Raw genomic sequence first — 16455 nt, forward strand, 5'->3', positions numbered from 1 at the left:
GAAAAATACCAACTGATATCCAGAAAGCCCACTGAATCCCAAGCAGATTAAAGAAAAAGAAATCCACCCTTAGATTCCATCATTGCAAAATTCAGAACACACACACATGCACACACACACACACACACACACACACACGAGAAGTTCTAAAAGAAGGCAGAGAGAAAAAAGAAGTTACCTACCAAAAAAATGAACGGCAGTTACACTGAAAGGTGACTTATTAATAGGAAGAATGGAAGCCAGAAAACAGTTGACTGTCATTTGTCATGTGCTGAGGGAAAATAACTGTCAAAGTAGAAACCAATGTCCAGCAAAACTTTCTAGAAAGAGAACATATTAAAACCATTTCAGACCAGCAAAAACTGAGAGTTTTTTACCAGCAAAAGTATGCATACTTTAGGCAGAAGGAAGAACTTAAATCAAGAAGGAATGATAGTAAATATATAGGTAAAATTAAGTAGCCTTGATGTTCTGAAACATTACTAACAGTGCCTGCCTAATTTGTGAGGGGAGAACAATCTAGAACTAAAACTAGAAAAAAAATAGCTTTTGCCTTGGAAGGAAAAATTAAAATAGTGAGATGATGTGAGAATCTTCTGTCTATAGTGAGAATACTAGGAGTGGAGAGACAGAGTGGTATAAATATTTTCATATGAAGAGAGGTCTGAAGATATTTCAGGTCTGGGTGCTTGAAAGGTTAGTGGTATCGTTAGCCAACATAGGGAGTATGGGGAAAGGACCTGGTTTGGGAGAAATGACAAAGAGCTTGGTTTTATTGATTAATGCATGTTTTCTCATGTGTATACTTGCTATCTCTAAATGGGATGTAACCTCCCTGACAACAATGGTCAAACATTTCTGTTTTGTATTTCTCATAGTATATTTTGGAGTTGACAATGGTTATCTAATATTGTATTTACTCTTGATAGTTCCATGCTGACCTTGAGAAAAGGAAAGAACTCTAGGTGGAGATGGGTCTCAATTCCCTACTGTCTTTGGTATTCTCGTCAACAATAAGCTGTGTTGCACAATGGTGAAGCCAGACTGCTTCAGAGTTTCAATGGCATCTCCGCCACGTACAGGATACTAGGCAAGTTGTTTAACTTCTCTGTATCTCAGCTTCCCCAGGTGTAAACTGGGGGTAAAATAGCATCTGTCTCACTGATGTGAGGATTAAATGAGTTAATAACCTGTAAAGTTCTTGAAACAGTGTCTGGCACCTGGTAAAGTTGCCATGCAATATTAGTGCTGTTATTATAGTTAAAATTTTCATTCTTGAATTGCTTGGTACTTCATGCCAAATTACTCTAAAATTAATGGTGGGCTTCCCTGGTGGCACAGTGGTTAAGAATCTGCCTGTCAATGCAGGGGACATGGGTTCGAGCCCTTGTCCAGGAAGATCCCACATGCCGTGGAGCAACTAAGCCCGTGCGCCGCAGCTACTGAGCCTGTGCTCTAGAGCCTGCGAGCCTAGAGCCCGTGCTCCAAAACAAAGAGAAGCCCGCGCACTGCAACTAAGAGTAGCCCCCACTCGCTGCAACTAGAGAAAGACCGCGAGCAGCAGTGAAGACCCAACGCAGCCAAAAATAAAATAAACAAATTTATCAAAAAGAAAACACAAACCCTTTAAAAAATAAATAAATAAAATCAATGGTAAGGTTAACTGAAATTTAGATCTTTCAAGCAATCCCTTTTTATTGTCCTGAAACTCCTTTTGCAACCTGTATTGAGTAAAAAGCCTGTGCATAAGGGATAATATAGGGAAAATTCTTCCAGCGGATTGTTCAGTATTAGGACAACAAAGAAAAGATGCAAGTGATGAGTTTAAAAGCGATTAAGGGGACTTCCCTGGCGGTCCAGTGGTTAAGACTTTGCCTTCCAATGCAGGGGGTGCTGGTTCGATTCCTGGTCAGGGAGCTAAGATCCCACATGCCTCGTGGCCAAAAAAAAAAAAACCCCAAAACATAAAAAACAGAAACAATATTGTAACAAATTCAATAAAGACTTTAAAAATGGTCCACATCAAAAAAAAAAAAAAAAAACCTGTTGTATAAAAAAATAAATAAAATAAAATTCAAAAAAAAAGAATAAAGGAAAAGCAACAGAAATGATAAAAAAAAAACCAAAGCAACTTCAAAAGTGATTAAAAAGGGTAATTGGGGCTTCTTATCTTTTGAAGTTTCAGAGTTAAAGGTTAAGAACCTTTGGTCCAGCAGACGAAGAATTTGTCAACTACTGCAACCATAACTTTCTGTCCCTTAAACTTTTGTTCCAGTTTGTCACTTTGGGGTTGGAGGTACACTGGAACTTCAAACAAATGCTCTCACTCATAATTCTTGCTTCATAGTTCACTGTCTGCTAAGCATGTTGACAGTTATGCAGCCCCACCCCAGGGCTGATAAGAGGGAAACAAGAGATGAGGGAACAGAAGGAAGAGAAACGGTATCTAAAAAAGTGACTCCTCCAACCCTCCAGCCATTATGAGGCACCGAGCTTTACTGCTTCTTCAATTTAACGGCTTCGTTCCACCTTTTAGATAAAGTGCCCTGAAGATCTTTCACTACGTAAATGGTAATGGTTTAAAGCAAACAAAAATAATTATGGATGTGAATTTTTACAAATATATGGGGACATATTTTTCCTTAGGGGGAAAATACCTACATATACATTAGTAAACACCAATATTTATTATTTTATAGTTTGCTTTTGTTGTAAATTCAGCACCATATAGAATTAACTTTACTATCTGAAAATTCATCCCTTCAGCAAACATTGCTAAGGCTAATGTTCTGCTAGGAACTGTGAGGGCTATAAAGAAGAATCATGTATGGATATTATACCCAGGTGTTTAGTATGAGATAAAAGTGAAGATTTTATTTTAAATGAGAAAGCATTATTGTAATTTTGTAGTGTCTGAGGGGCTCAATAAAACCCACATTCCTTCCCCAAATTCTGAACAAACTGAGAAAAGAGTGACAGATGAGAGATCAGAATACCACCTTTACTTCTGATACAACTCATGTTGCAGGACATGGCTTATATATGCAGGCAGTTTTGCTTTCTAATCATGAAGCCCAGAGTTAAATGGACATACGTGGTCATAGAAAGGACAGGGCCAGGAACATCCTCCCTACTTGCTAGGAGGGCCCATCCATGGAGGAGCACTGGAGAACTTCTAGCTAGTAGGTAGGCTCCCAAGAGCAAAAAGCAACAGGTAGAGTTATGCTTATGTAATTCTTTAGGCTAAACTTACCCATCATGTAAGTTACTATTCTCCTTCTAAGAGAATAGTGAGGGGATAGAGAGAGTCCAGAAATTTAGGGAAAATTCCAACTCGTGGAAACCATAGGATTGAGGAAAAGGCATTGCCTTTCAACATGAAAATAGGAAAAGCCATCTGTAATCCTAACACCTTTAATGTAACAGGTATTTTAAATTTTGCGTGGCCTGGTTTTTGCTACTGCAGATTTTTACGTAGTTGCATAGAATGTACTTAATTTTAAAACTGAGGCTAGGTTCTACCTTTTTTCGTTTTCTCCTCTCGACAAAATTGAGTCACTGCCTTCTCAGTGTGCATCTACTCTTAACATTCAATATATTTGTGTTTATTTTGTGTTCTTTACATGCAGGGATAGTTTCTCATTCATTTATGTATCCCCCGTGCTTGGCATATAGCAAATAGTTTATTGAATTGAATTATTGCATTAAGTACTGTTCTTTTTACCACTTAACATGGCATTTTTTTCTAGTTGCTGCATACTACTCATAATTCCATCATGAAAATAACGTGAGTGGGATACCTAAAGAATACTTTCTTGAAATCACAGAACCCGGAAGTAATCTTCTCTAACAGAAGATTGCTTTAAGTGAATGACAGAGTTCGTAGGTGAAGTTTTAGAAGAATATTCAAAGCTGGGAGAATGGAGACTAATGTAGGACCTTATGGGTTAGAATTCCCTCTTTTGCAAAAAGAGGTGGGATACAGTGATTATTTGAGGTGACATTGTAGTGGTTCAGTAGTGCTGAAAACAACTTTGATGTTACTTTTTCAGATATGCCTTACAAAAAAATGCTTAAGATTTGGTTAAAAATTCCTAGGTGTTTGAATGGTTCTCAGTTAACCAGTGTTGTTAGAATGAACACTTTCAACACTTCAAGTGTTTAGAAGCACTTTAAAAAAATTTCTAGGGAGAACTTCGCCTTCTTAATACAAATCTGCTAATTTTTATAGTTTACAAAGGAAGAAGATGGTAGTAAATTATTAGTCATAATTGTTTAGCAAACTCCAGAAATGTGATTATTTTAAACTAAGTACATTTATGTCCAGTAACCAAGGTTTATCTTGTTACAAGTAATACCTTTTTAGTTTAAATGCATTTTTGCCATGACTGTTTCTCATATGTTTTACTCTGTTTCTGCTTCCTGACAGATCTTGATGAAAATAGTTCATTATTTCCCTGATAAGTAAGGGTTGTCATTTTAAACACTGTTTCTCTTACTGTGCCATGATACAGTGATGCCCTAAGTGCCTTATAAAGCCTTGCGGTACACTATGTGATCTCAGACATTTTTGTATCTTGAATTTTTACCTGCTCATTAATAGTTATTTTGCTCGCTTCTCATTGTTAGCTGTTATTTCTTAGTTATCAGTCTTTAACAGACATCTTCCCCACCTTCCCAATTTGTTACTGATTATCAACAGTAGGTCAGGAAACTAGTTAGCCAAGCTAATTGGAATTGGCCGTAAAAGTAAGGATGGAAAGAAAGTCTTTCTCATGGATAAAGTGTATGGACTTTGTAACATCGATTTTGACTGTGCAGAGACCTTTTTTGCTTGTTTTGATAAAGAATCTCTGGATAAATGAGGTGTTAGCCATATTGATTCAACACGAGCAGCCAAATATAGATTTGTTTTTCCTTTTCATTTCTAGTGAGATATACTGTACATGCCATAAAGTGAACAAATGTTAGGTATACAGCTGAACAAAATATTACGTGTGTATATACCCATATAATTACCACTCAGATCAAAATAAGGAACATTTTCAGCACCCTAGTTGCCTCCCTCATGTTCTCTCCCAGTTAATAGCTACATCCAGAAATGTCCACAATTCTGACCTTTATCCTAATAGATTAGTTTTGTCCGTTTTTGAATCTTTATAGAAACTGAAATTTGAGTTTTAGATCATTTCCTTATGTCATGAAGTATTGTTCTTTTGATTTTTTAATGTTATTTTTTCCCATTTATTCTTGAAACATTCTTTCAGTGCCTACTATGGGCAAGAAATTAATGATTTGGGAGATTCAAAGATGAATAAAACATACCTTATCATCAAGAAACTTGGAGTCTAGTACAAGAAAAAAAAAAGCGTCATAAAGGAGGTATAAACAAAATACAGAGAAGGCATAGGGAAAGAGAAGTAGTGTGTCAATGAGGTCCTGGCAGAAAATAGATGACACAGTCAAATGGGTAAACTTGGGAGAGCTTAATGTAGGGGGTGATTTATAAAAGTGTGGGTAGGGTTAAGGGAAACTGACATGGAATAATGAAGTATCTGGTGAGCAACAATAGGTAGCCGTCACAGCCCTCAGACAAGTAAGGGCAGAGTTAGGAGGTTATTGTCAAAACTCAGAGGGCAGCTGTATAGAAGTCCATTTGAACAGAAGCTTTGGCTTCTGGTAGAGTGAGATTACTAACTAGAGGTGACATTACTCTAGGCTTACTCTCTTCCTGTCTCCGTTGGCTGAATTTACCCAAAAGACAGAGCAAAGGAGACTGTTATTACAGTCTATTCAGGATAGCCTTCTGGGAACACAGAACAGAGTGGAGAAAAGTGGAGAATGGCTCTGGAGGGACAAATGAAATATACCCAGCACAACTGGCTTTCTAAAAACACAGTAGAGGACTTCCCTGGTGGTCCAGTGGTTAACTCTGAGCTTCTACTGCTGGAGGTGTGGGTTCGATCCCTGGTCAGGAAACTAAGATCCCACATGCACAGCATGGCCATAAGTAAATAAATAAAAATTAAAAACACAGTAGATACCATTCTCTGCAGAAGTGGAAGAATAGCTCCTTAGAAAGAGAAAATCATGTAAACAGAGGTGGAGGAGTAGGGAAATAAAAAGTGTGCTCAGAAAATGGAAAGTATTTCAGTTTGGAGTGTGTGCTGGACAAAGAGGAATAGTAAATGGATAGTATTTGCAGAGACATGTTAATTTTTACACCGCTTTTCCTCTTGTTTATTATTAAATCTTGCATTATATCATGGCTTTTATAAATGCATGAGAATCAGTGTTGCCTTCATCATTAGTTTGAAGATATTGGGTCAAGTTTTGAGTTTTAGCGTTGCTGTCTGAGTGTTTTGCACATGGTGACAGAGTACAAATAGTAGAAAGAACAGGAGTCATTTAGAGAGTGAGGCTTACAGTTAAGAATGTAGGCTCTGGAGTTGGACTGTCTGTGTTTGTGTTCTGGCATCAGAATTCACTTTCCAGCTTGATGACCTAGGCAAATTACTTACTCCAGGCCTTAGTTTTCTCATTAGTAAAATAGGCATAGTCATAATAACTTTACCATAGAGTTGTTGTGAGGATTAAATGAGTGGTTCATATGAAGTACTTAGCCCAGAGCCCAGCAGGCACTGTCAAGAAATGTTACCTAATTTTTAAATTACATTTAGGAGGATGTAGTTGTCTTCAAATATTTGAAAGCCTGCCTTATGAAATAGGGATTAAAATTCCTGTTTTCATGAGAACTTCTGGGGACAGAACTGAGATAAATGTGTATAAATAACAAATAGGCAGCTTTTTGACTAATATGAGAAAATCTTTTGGTCATTTAAAGTTGTTTGGATCAGAATTGATTAGCTCGTGACATAATGATTTGCATGCCAGGGAAAGTGTTCAAGAAAAGACTGGGGATGTTTGAAAGTGTATTCATGCATCATGAAAACACAACAAAACTAAATAATATCTTCAGGATACCTCCCAACTGTAACTTTATTCTCCAGAGTCTGTGAAAATTGAAGCACTGGATAAACCATGTTGATTTCCTTTTCTCCTTCTCTATTTATTCCTCTTGAGAAGGTCAATCCCTCCTGCCCCCACTCCCCCAGCCCTCACCACCTTAATCCAGCTTAAATGTCATCTTTATTTAACAATATTTATTGAGCATATACAAATGTGCCAGGTTTTGTTCTAGATACCGTGATTAGTACTGTGAGCAAGACACATAAGGTTTTTGCTCTAATGGAGCCTTAACAAAATTCTAGCACAGGTAAATAGAAAATAAAAACACAGTAAAATAACTTCAGGTAGTTCCAAGTACTGTGATGCATGAAGAAAGTAAAACAGAATAATGGGCCAGGGTGGTGGAGGTGGAGCTTTAGGTAAGATGGTCAGGAAAAGCCTCTCTGAAGAGATGTTTTAACTGACACATGAATGTTGAGAAGGAGCTGGTCATGTAGGCTCTGGGAGAAGAACATTCCAGACAGAAGGACTAGCAAAGGCAAGGTCCCTGTGGTGGGAAAGACCCTGGCATTCTTGGGGGTTAGAAAGAAATATGGGTGGGCGGAGAGTGGTAGGCGAGGTAAGAAGCGTGTGGATCACATAGGGCCTTGTAGACCATGTTGACACTTGCACTTCTTTCTAACCGCATTCTGATGGGAAGCAGTGAGACAATTTCATGATATCATTTAATGCTTCAAAAATATTTTTCTGGCTTTTTTATGGGCTATTGGTGGGGAGTATCTAGAGTGGAAGCAGAAAGATAGGTGGCTGTTGCAGTTGTCCGAGTGAGAGGGGACTGGCTTGGACTATCTCAGTGGACTTTCTTTTCCACCACCCCCTCCCCACCCCACTTTGATCACCTGGATAGAATGTCCTTTTTAATATTTATAATGTTTTACATACACTACTGTTAAAGTACCTTTAGTTACCTATGTGATTGCCTTCCTATTGAGAAGCTGAGTTCCTTAAGAATAGGGGCAATATCTTATCCCTCTTCTGCATTCCTTATCCTTAGTGCTGCAGATAGCACTGTAGCATTGTTATTAACATAGCACTTAATAAATGTCTATTAAGTGAATTCATATATGCTCTTTATTAGGTTAAAGAAGTTCCTTTCTATTCTTAGTTTGCTGAAAGTTGAATGTCATCAAATTTTTGCATCAAATGATATGATCATATAGTATGTCTTTTTTTCTTTATACTGTTAATATGATGGATTACATTGCTTTTGTTTCTTGAATATTGAACCAGCTTTTGCATCGCAGGGATAAGTACCACTTGGCTGTGGTGTATTATTATTCTCGTGTATTGCTGGATTTGATTTGTTAATATTTTGTTGAGGATTTTTGTATCTATGTTCATGAGGGATGTAAGTCTGTAGTTTTTTTGGTACTGTTTTTGTCTAGTTTTGGTATCAGGGTAATGATGCTACCACTATGAGTTGGGAAGTATTCCCTTTTCTGTTTTCAGAAGAGAGTATATAGAATTAGTTTTATTTATTCTTTAAATGTTTGGTAGAATTTCCGAATGATATCATTGGGGACTAGAAATTCCTTTTTTCTCTTTGGAAAGTTTTGAACTATGTATTCAATTCATTAATTTTCTCTGTTGCTTTTCTGGTTTTTTCATTAATGTCTGCTCTTATCATTGTTACCTTTTTTCTGCTTGCTTATAGGCTTATTTTGTTCTCATTATAGTTTGTTAAGGTGGAAGCTTAGATTATTGATTTTAGATTTCTTTTCTAATATAAGCATGTAGTGTTTTAGCTTTCCCTCTAAGCACTATTCTATCTGCATGTCATAAATTTTGATATGTTGTATTTTAATTTTTATTTGGTTCATACTATTTTCTAATTTCCCTTTAAACTTCCTCTTTGAATTACAGCTTATTTAGAAGTTGTTTAATTTCTAAGTGTTTGGAGTATTTCTTTTACCCTTTTGTTATTGATTTCTAGTCTAATTTCTAATTTTATTATGGTCAGAAAGCTTACTTTATATGATTTCAGTTCTGTAAATATATTTGGTGCATGTGTATGATCTTTTCTGTGCTGTATTTACCCTGGATGGACTTGCTAGGTGGTAGGGTACATCTGTGCTTCAATTTTGCTGAATAATGCCAAATTGTTTTTCAAGTGAAGTGACGACATAAAACTTTGTGTAGGTTGAAAAATTACTAATTTGTGACTTCTCAAATGTTTATTTAAATAAAAAATTTATAGTAAATTTATAAGTTATATTGAATTGATTTGAAATATTTGGATCTTGAAATAGAAATGGAAGTTGTATCCCAAAGAATATAAAAGTTGAAAAATATTTAAGTAGTTCTAAAGCCAGTGGGAATGTGAAGCGATACTGTTAAATGCTGTTAGAGAAACAATGGAACTGTGTTCATTTAATATTAATGAATTCTGAAGGTTTTCCTAGAAATTTGGTTTTACTGCCCACTAAAGGTATTTCAGGCCCATTTTATGCATCATACCTGTGCTGCACCAAGAGCAGATGGAAGTTCCTGGGGGAACTTTCTCAGTGACCCGTAATTTGAGATAGGATGATAGTTATGGAGCTACAGAAGATAGTACTAAAGTTGCCACTGTATCTGTTTTATTTGCCTAACAAACAGATTTCTCGTTGCCTCTTCTTTCACAGATCTTATGGATGACATACAATTCACTTTATTTATTAGTGTCTAATCGATTAGCATATAATCTTAAGATTATAATTCTAAAGGTGAAATGGATCTTAATTGAGTAATTTAGGAGTTTACCCAAATCACCACATAATTTCCTTTTTTTGAACAATGCAAAATATGCACTTCTCTTATTACACAGGTTCAAAAAGTTTCTGACTAGATAGGAGATAGTTTTCCTTTAAAGCTACATTCAGAATTTTATTTCTACGATAGTAACTTGAAAGTATGCAGTTTCCCTTTTCATTTCATTTATTGAAATTGATTTTTATTGCTGTTTTTGGTAAAGAAATTTAAAATTTCACTAACATTCGTTTTTTAACCATAGGGAAAATGTGTTTTCAAGAAATTAGAGATTTGAATTTGAAATATTTTTTATGTTAAACATTCTTCCAATTTTTTGTTTAACTATGGACTCTTCATAACATCAAAGAGTTGCATGTTTTAGAGATTAGAGAAAAATGGACACACTGAATCCTAGCAACTAAAGGCAAATAGACAGCTACGTCAGTACCACACTTATGTCAGCGGTTTGTCCTATTTGCTTGGGAACTCTTTTGTTTTAGTAGTGTGTTTACAATGAAGTCTTTCACTGGAGCAGGACTACATGACTGAATATGTACTCCGTGTTGTTTGAGTACATTCTGTATACAAACTTTAAGACATATGTATACAGGCATATTTACTGTTATTTAGTTATTTGTTATTGGTATTTAGTCTTATTTATTGTATTTATTTTCTTTCTCAAAAGTATTTTATCTGTTCATGTTTAATAACTAGCAGTAGGCTTTGCATTTCTAATTATGGTGTCCTTGTATAGGGCACTGAGTGTGATTCCAGATAAGTTATTATAATTAGATCTGTATGGTTTATGAGCCACATGACTTGTTTTTAAGAGAGAAGTTTAAGCTTTAGAGGTGGAATAATCTGTATTCTTCTTGAACAAGGCCTATAATTTTATCATGCCTTAATTTTCCTAAAGGTTGCTCTGAAAATTATTTACTAAGAGTTTAAAAGTTATCATTAAAATGAAGTTCAGAGTGCTCCCGGGGCTGTGGGATTTTGTGTGTGTTTTCTGAGGCGGGGCAGATGTTATCTTCATGAAAAAGGCCAATAGGCAGTTGAATCGAAGATCATAGGTTTGAAAAGAGAATGAGGCTAGAGATAAACTTTTGAAGCTATTCAGTATGTTTCATTCATTCCTCTATATGCCCCAGGGAATTCAGGCCTTGGAGTTCATGCAGACCACAAGGCTGGCATCTCCCTTTCCTGTAGAGTTGATAGTCTAGTCACTATATTCTAGAGGGAGGATTATTTGCTAAAGAAGGTCATAGATGAAGCTTGAGAATAGATGAGACTGGGGGGAAAAAAGGAGTGCAGATAGAATTTTTTAAAAATTAAGGACAACCTGACTTTGGGAAGTACCTGTATTGTGTAGGTTTTCAGGAGAAAGGCAAGAATTGTGGGAAGTACCTATATTTAGTGGTTGGCATGTCAAAAAGGAGTCAACAAAGAAAACAGAGTCAGGGTGGTAGGTTGTGGGGGATTTACCACTTGTGCAAATTTCTTCTAAGCCTTGGGGAGAAAGGTGTTCACATGGCCACATGTTTCTGTAGGATTTCCAAAAGTAAGGTATTTTAAGTTAAGAGTGCTGTCTCTTTCCATTCTTGATTTACCCTCATGTCACGTAGCATTGGAGTGCCTGTAGGCATTTTTGGCATCCAGCTAAGGGAAAGTTGAATTGGGGTTACATTTAGTTTGGGTGGCATGTGTTTATATGGTTCATTGTCACTTCAGAGTGTAGTTAGGTTTTTGCTAGCTGTTCTGGTATAGGGATGACATTTGGAATACAGTTGACCCTTGAACAACACAGGTTTGAACTGTGTGGGTTTACTTACATGTAGATTTTTTCCAATAATAAATAACTATAGTACTACGCTATCTGAGGTTGGTTGAATCCATGGATGTGGAACCTTGGATATGGAGGAGCTGCCTATATGGAGGGCTGACTATAAATTAAATACAGATTTTCGACTGCTTGGAGGGTTGGCACTCTTAGCCCCCCTGGTTGTTCAAGGGTCAACTGTACTCTTATTACTTACTGTGCTGACTCAGTGTTATGAAAAAAGATGCAAGGCCAGAGATTATAGATGATATGGACATGTCCTACAGAATCTGACACTAGAAGTACGTGAGTAGGGTAAGGGAAACAGTTTGAAATACACCAAGCCAGAAGCTAGTCTGGGGAAAACTCTTTTGAATCTGATAGCTTACAAAGGAAAGAAACAAATGTAAGTTTCCCCAAATTTGACAACAGTACTAAAATTTTATATTACATAGCCAGTAACAGTTTGTGAACCTGAAAGAATATTTTCTAAAATGTGAGTAATGATTTAGTTTTCAGAAAGTTTTAAAAAATCTATTTCTTTATAGAAAATGTTACGTATCATTGTCACATGAAGAAGTGATCATGAAAGATATGCAATTAAAATGTAGAAAAAGTATCCTAGAAGTGTATCAGGGAGTTTATTATTGATAGAATTATGATGTTATTTTTCTAGATTTTAGTGATACTTGTGTTGTGATTCTTTCCCCCCTCATTCTAGATAAGTATTCACCATTACACCTAAGTTTGTATTTCTAATTTTGCTTTTTTTTCTTAAAGAGGTTCCCCTAAATTGTTTAAAGGTCAGGCCCAGCAAAACCTGGGAGGCACAGAATCATGCACGTCAAGAGGATACAGTTCAAAGGTGGAGGATGTGTTCTGTTTTAAATGATGCATTGAGGTCATATGGAAGGCAGTTTGACTTGGTGATAAAGGTCATTATTGACGATCATATGAATTTGGGAGTAGAGAGTGGAGGTTGTATATTGTTTTAAGAAAGTGGCTGTGACGTCAAACAACAGTATTTTGGAAGGGAAAGCAAGGTCCAGGCAAGTTTTATGTGTATGTGTGTGTATGCTTCAAAGATAGATGCACATCTAAATATGTTAGAGAGAGAGAAAAGAGATATATATATATATATACACACACACACAAACACATATATATAAAATATATATATGTGTATATATATACATATATATGTGTGTGTGTATATATATATGTATATACACACATATATTTATATAACACAGAAGGAAAAATTAAAGATAATAGCAAGTGAGGTTAAAGCTCACGTAGCTAGAGCAGAGAGGTAAGGAAATGAGATCAAGACACAGGAGTAAACTAAACAGTTGAATTCAGTGAAGGGGCAAACATCCATCCCTATACACTTAAGTAGTTTTTTTTTTAAAAAATGATGTTTAACTGATATATAACATCATGTTTGTTTCAGGTACAAATAATGATTCAATATTTTGTATTTATTGCAAAATAATTGTCATAATAAGTCTAGTTAACATCCATCACCTTACATAGTTATCAAAAAATTGTTTTTTCTTGTGATGAGGACTTTTAAGATCTACTCCCTTAGCAGCTTTCAAATGTGCACTATAGTATTATTGACTACAGTCATTTTGCACACCCCTACCCCTTACCTCTGGCAAACCACCAATCTGTTATCTGTATCTATAGCTTGTTTTTTTTGTTTTTGTTGTTTGTTTGTTTTTTAGATTCTACAAATGAGTGAAATCATACAGCATTTTTCTTTCTCTGTCTGACTTATTTCACTTAGTATAATGCCCTCAAGATCCATGCATTTTGTCACAAATGGCAAGATTTCATTCTTTTTTATGGCTGAATAATATTCGTGTGTGTGTGCATGCACACAACACACAAATACCACATTTTCTTTCCATTCATTCATCCATCGATGGACACTTAGGTTATTTCCCTATCTTGGCTATTTGTAAATAATGCTGCATTTCAGCAGTTGTTTAGTCATCACTGTTTTAGCTCTGTGTTGATGCTGAGTATTGTAATTGGTTTTTATAATGCTGGCCCCAAGCATTTCTTCCTGAAACCATGACATACTCTGTGCTTAGTTGGCTCCAAAACAATACAGTTTTAAAAGATTAACATTTGGATGGTTATGTCTTTTGTGACATAAATGGAAGATAATTATCTGTATTAATTTAACATGTTAAAATCAGTCTTCCCAAATTCTTCTTTGACTATATGAAGTGGTTGCCCCAAATTCTTCTTTGACTATATGAAGTGGTTGCCCCTAATTAGAGATATGTATCAAGTCTTTTGCTGGTAAGGTTATACAAACTGATTATTACCAAAGATTTAGAATACATTTATTTTCTTTTAGCTTTATAGATCTTATGGAAAAGGGTACAAATTGAGTATCAGATAGGACATTTATTATTACTTTTTTCATTCCATCCACCAATATTTATTAGGTGTCTACTACATGGCAGACATGGGTCTAGGTGCTAGGGGAGAGCAATGAACTACATGGACAAGGTCTCTGCCTTCATGGAACTTGCATTCTAGTGGGAGAGATAGAAAATAAGAAATAAGCACATATACATGTAATATATTATCAGATAGCAATGTGTGTTGTGAAGAAAAATAAAGGAGAGTAAGATGACAGTGTGGTGGAGGATGATATTTAGATAATGTGATAGGAAAGCCAGGTAGGATATTTACATATCACTTTTTCTCAGTATATTTAGAAAATTATTTTATGCAAGCCAAACAGTGTTTACAAAGATCAAACCATTTAAAACTTAATAGGAGCAACATCTGTTCACCATAGTTTTCTCACCTCTAAAGTTAGTACCTATCCCGTAGATTTGTTGAAGAGTTTAAATAAGATTGTGTGTGTGTGTGTATGTATGTGCAAGTATAGCCTTGGCACAATGCTTGAGTTATTATCAACTTGCAATAAATGTTGAGTCTCCTTTTTAGCACGACTTTATTTCATGTTATTTATTTTATATGCATTTATATGAACCAAATAGGTTATGAGTTGACCAAATCCTTTGTTAAGTACTTTCTTTTCCTGCATATATCTCCAAATTCCAGATTGAAGCTTTTTTCTTCAAATTTAGAGAATACAACTTTTTAAAATTGAGGCATAACATACATACTACCAAGTACACTAATCTTAAAATATACTGCTTAATGAATGTTTTCATAGGTATTTACATATGTGGTTACCACCCAGATCCAAATATAAAACATTCCCAGCACACCAGAAGAAATCTTTGTTCACGCTTAGAGGCATTACTCCCTCCATATGTTAACGACTATCCTAACTCCTATCTCCATCGATTTTTTTGGCCTGGTTTTGAATTTCATATAAATCGAGTTACATGGTATGTTATCTTTTATATCTGGTTTCCTTTGCTGAAAATAGTGCCTACAAGATTCATACGTGTTGTTAAATGTATCACTAGTTTATTCTTTTATAGTTCTGTGTAGTATTCCGTAGTACAAATGTATCATTATTTATTCATTCTCCAGTTTATGGTCATTTGAGTTATTTCCATTTTGGGGGAACATTTGTGATTAAAGCTGTTGTGAACATTCTTATACATCTTTTGGTAGACATATATTAATTTTTGTTGACTGTATACCTAGGAGTGGGTTTATTGAATCATAGGGTAGGTATATGTTTGACCCTCAATAGAAACTGCCAAGCAATTTTCCAAAGTTGTACCAATTTATACACCCGGTAGTAGTCGATGAGAGTTCAGTTGCTCCACATTCTAATCAACACTTCAGATGAGTGTTTAGCCATTCTGTGAGTTGTGTAGTGCTGTGTCATTGTCACTTTAATTTACATTTCTTTGATGCTTATGATGCTTGAGTACTTTTCTATATGTTGATGGGCCATTTGGGTATTCTCTTTTTTGAAATTCCTGTTTAGATCTTTTGCCCATTTAAAAAATTGGATTTTTTTTTATTATTGATTTATAGTAGTCTTTTACATTCTTTGTGAATTCTAGATACAAAACCTTTGCTGGATTTACGTACTGGGAATATCTTCTGCTGGTCTGTGGCTTATCCATTTGCTCTCTTTTTTTTTTTTTTAATAAATTTATTTATTTATTTATTTATTTATTTATGGCTGTGTTGGGTCTTCGTTTCTGTGCGAGGGCTTTCTCCAGTTGCGGCGAGCGGGGGCCACTCTTCATCGCAGTGCGTGGGCCTCTCATTATCGCGGCCTCTCTTGTTGCGGAGCGCAGGCTCCAGACGCGCAGGCTCAGTAGTTGTGACCCACGGGCCTAGTTGCTCCGCGGCATGTGGGATCTTCCCGAACCAGGGCTCGAACCCGTGTCCCCTGCATTGGCAGGCAGACCTTCAACCACTGCGCCACCAGGGAAGCCCCATTTGCTCTCTTAATGATATCTTTTGGTGAACAGAAGTTCTTAATTTTAATGAAGTATATGACTTTTGTTTTTTTTTTTCTATTAATAGGCTAGTAACTTTAGTTTTTAGTTAGCAGTTTAGTGGCCTTTTGAATATTTTAAAAAATCTTTCCTTACATGAAGATCATGAAGATATTTTCATATATTTTCTTCTAGAAGCTTTATAGTTTTACCTTTTACTTTTAGGTTTGTGATCTATCTTGAATTAATTTTTGTTAATGGTGTGAAATTGAGGTCAAGGTTCATTGTTTTTTCATACTAGTTTCCAAAACTCTAGCACCATTGATTGAAAAGGCTGTCTTTTCCCCACACAGATTTTCAGTGGCATCTTTTTCATAAAGCAAGTGACCATATATGTGTGGATCTGGTTTTGGACTCTGTTTCATTAGTATATTTGTCCATCCTTTGACCATTGTCACACTAAAATTTTATAGT

At 35.7% G+C, this 16455-nt stretch overlaps 1 protein-coding gene across 1 annotated transcript in view; it reads left to right on the forward strand.

The window, feature by feature from the left end:
* Positions 1-16455, forward strand: part of PDE3B (phosphodiesterase 3B) — a 180756-nt gene that overhangs the window by 20528 nt on the left and 143773 nt on the right. The window lies entirely within an intron of this gene.

Source organism: Balaenoptera physalus (assembly GCF_965194825.1).
Source record: "Balaenoptera physalus genome assembly, chromosome: 10".
Lineage (NCBI taxonomy): Eukaryota > Metazoa > Chordata > Mammalia > Artiodactyla > Balaenopteridae > Balaenoptera > Balaenoptera physalus.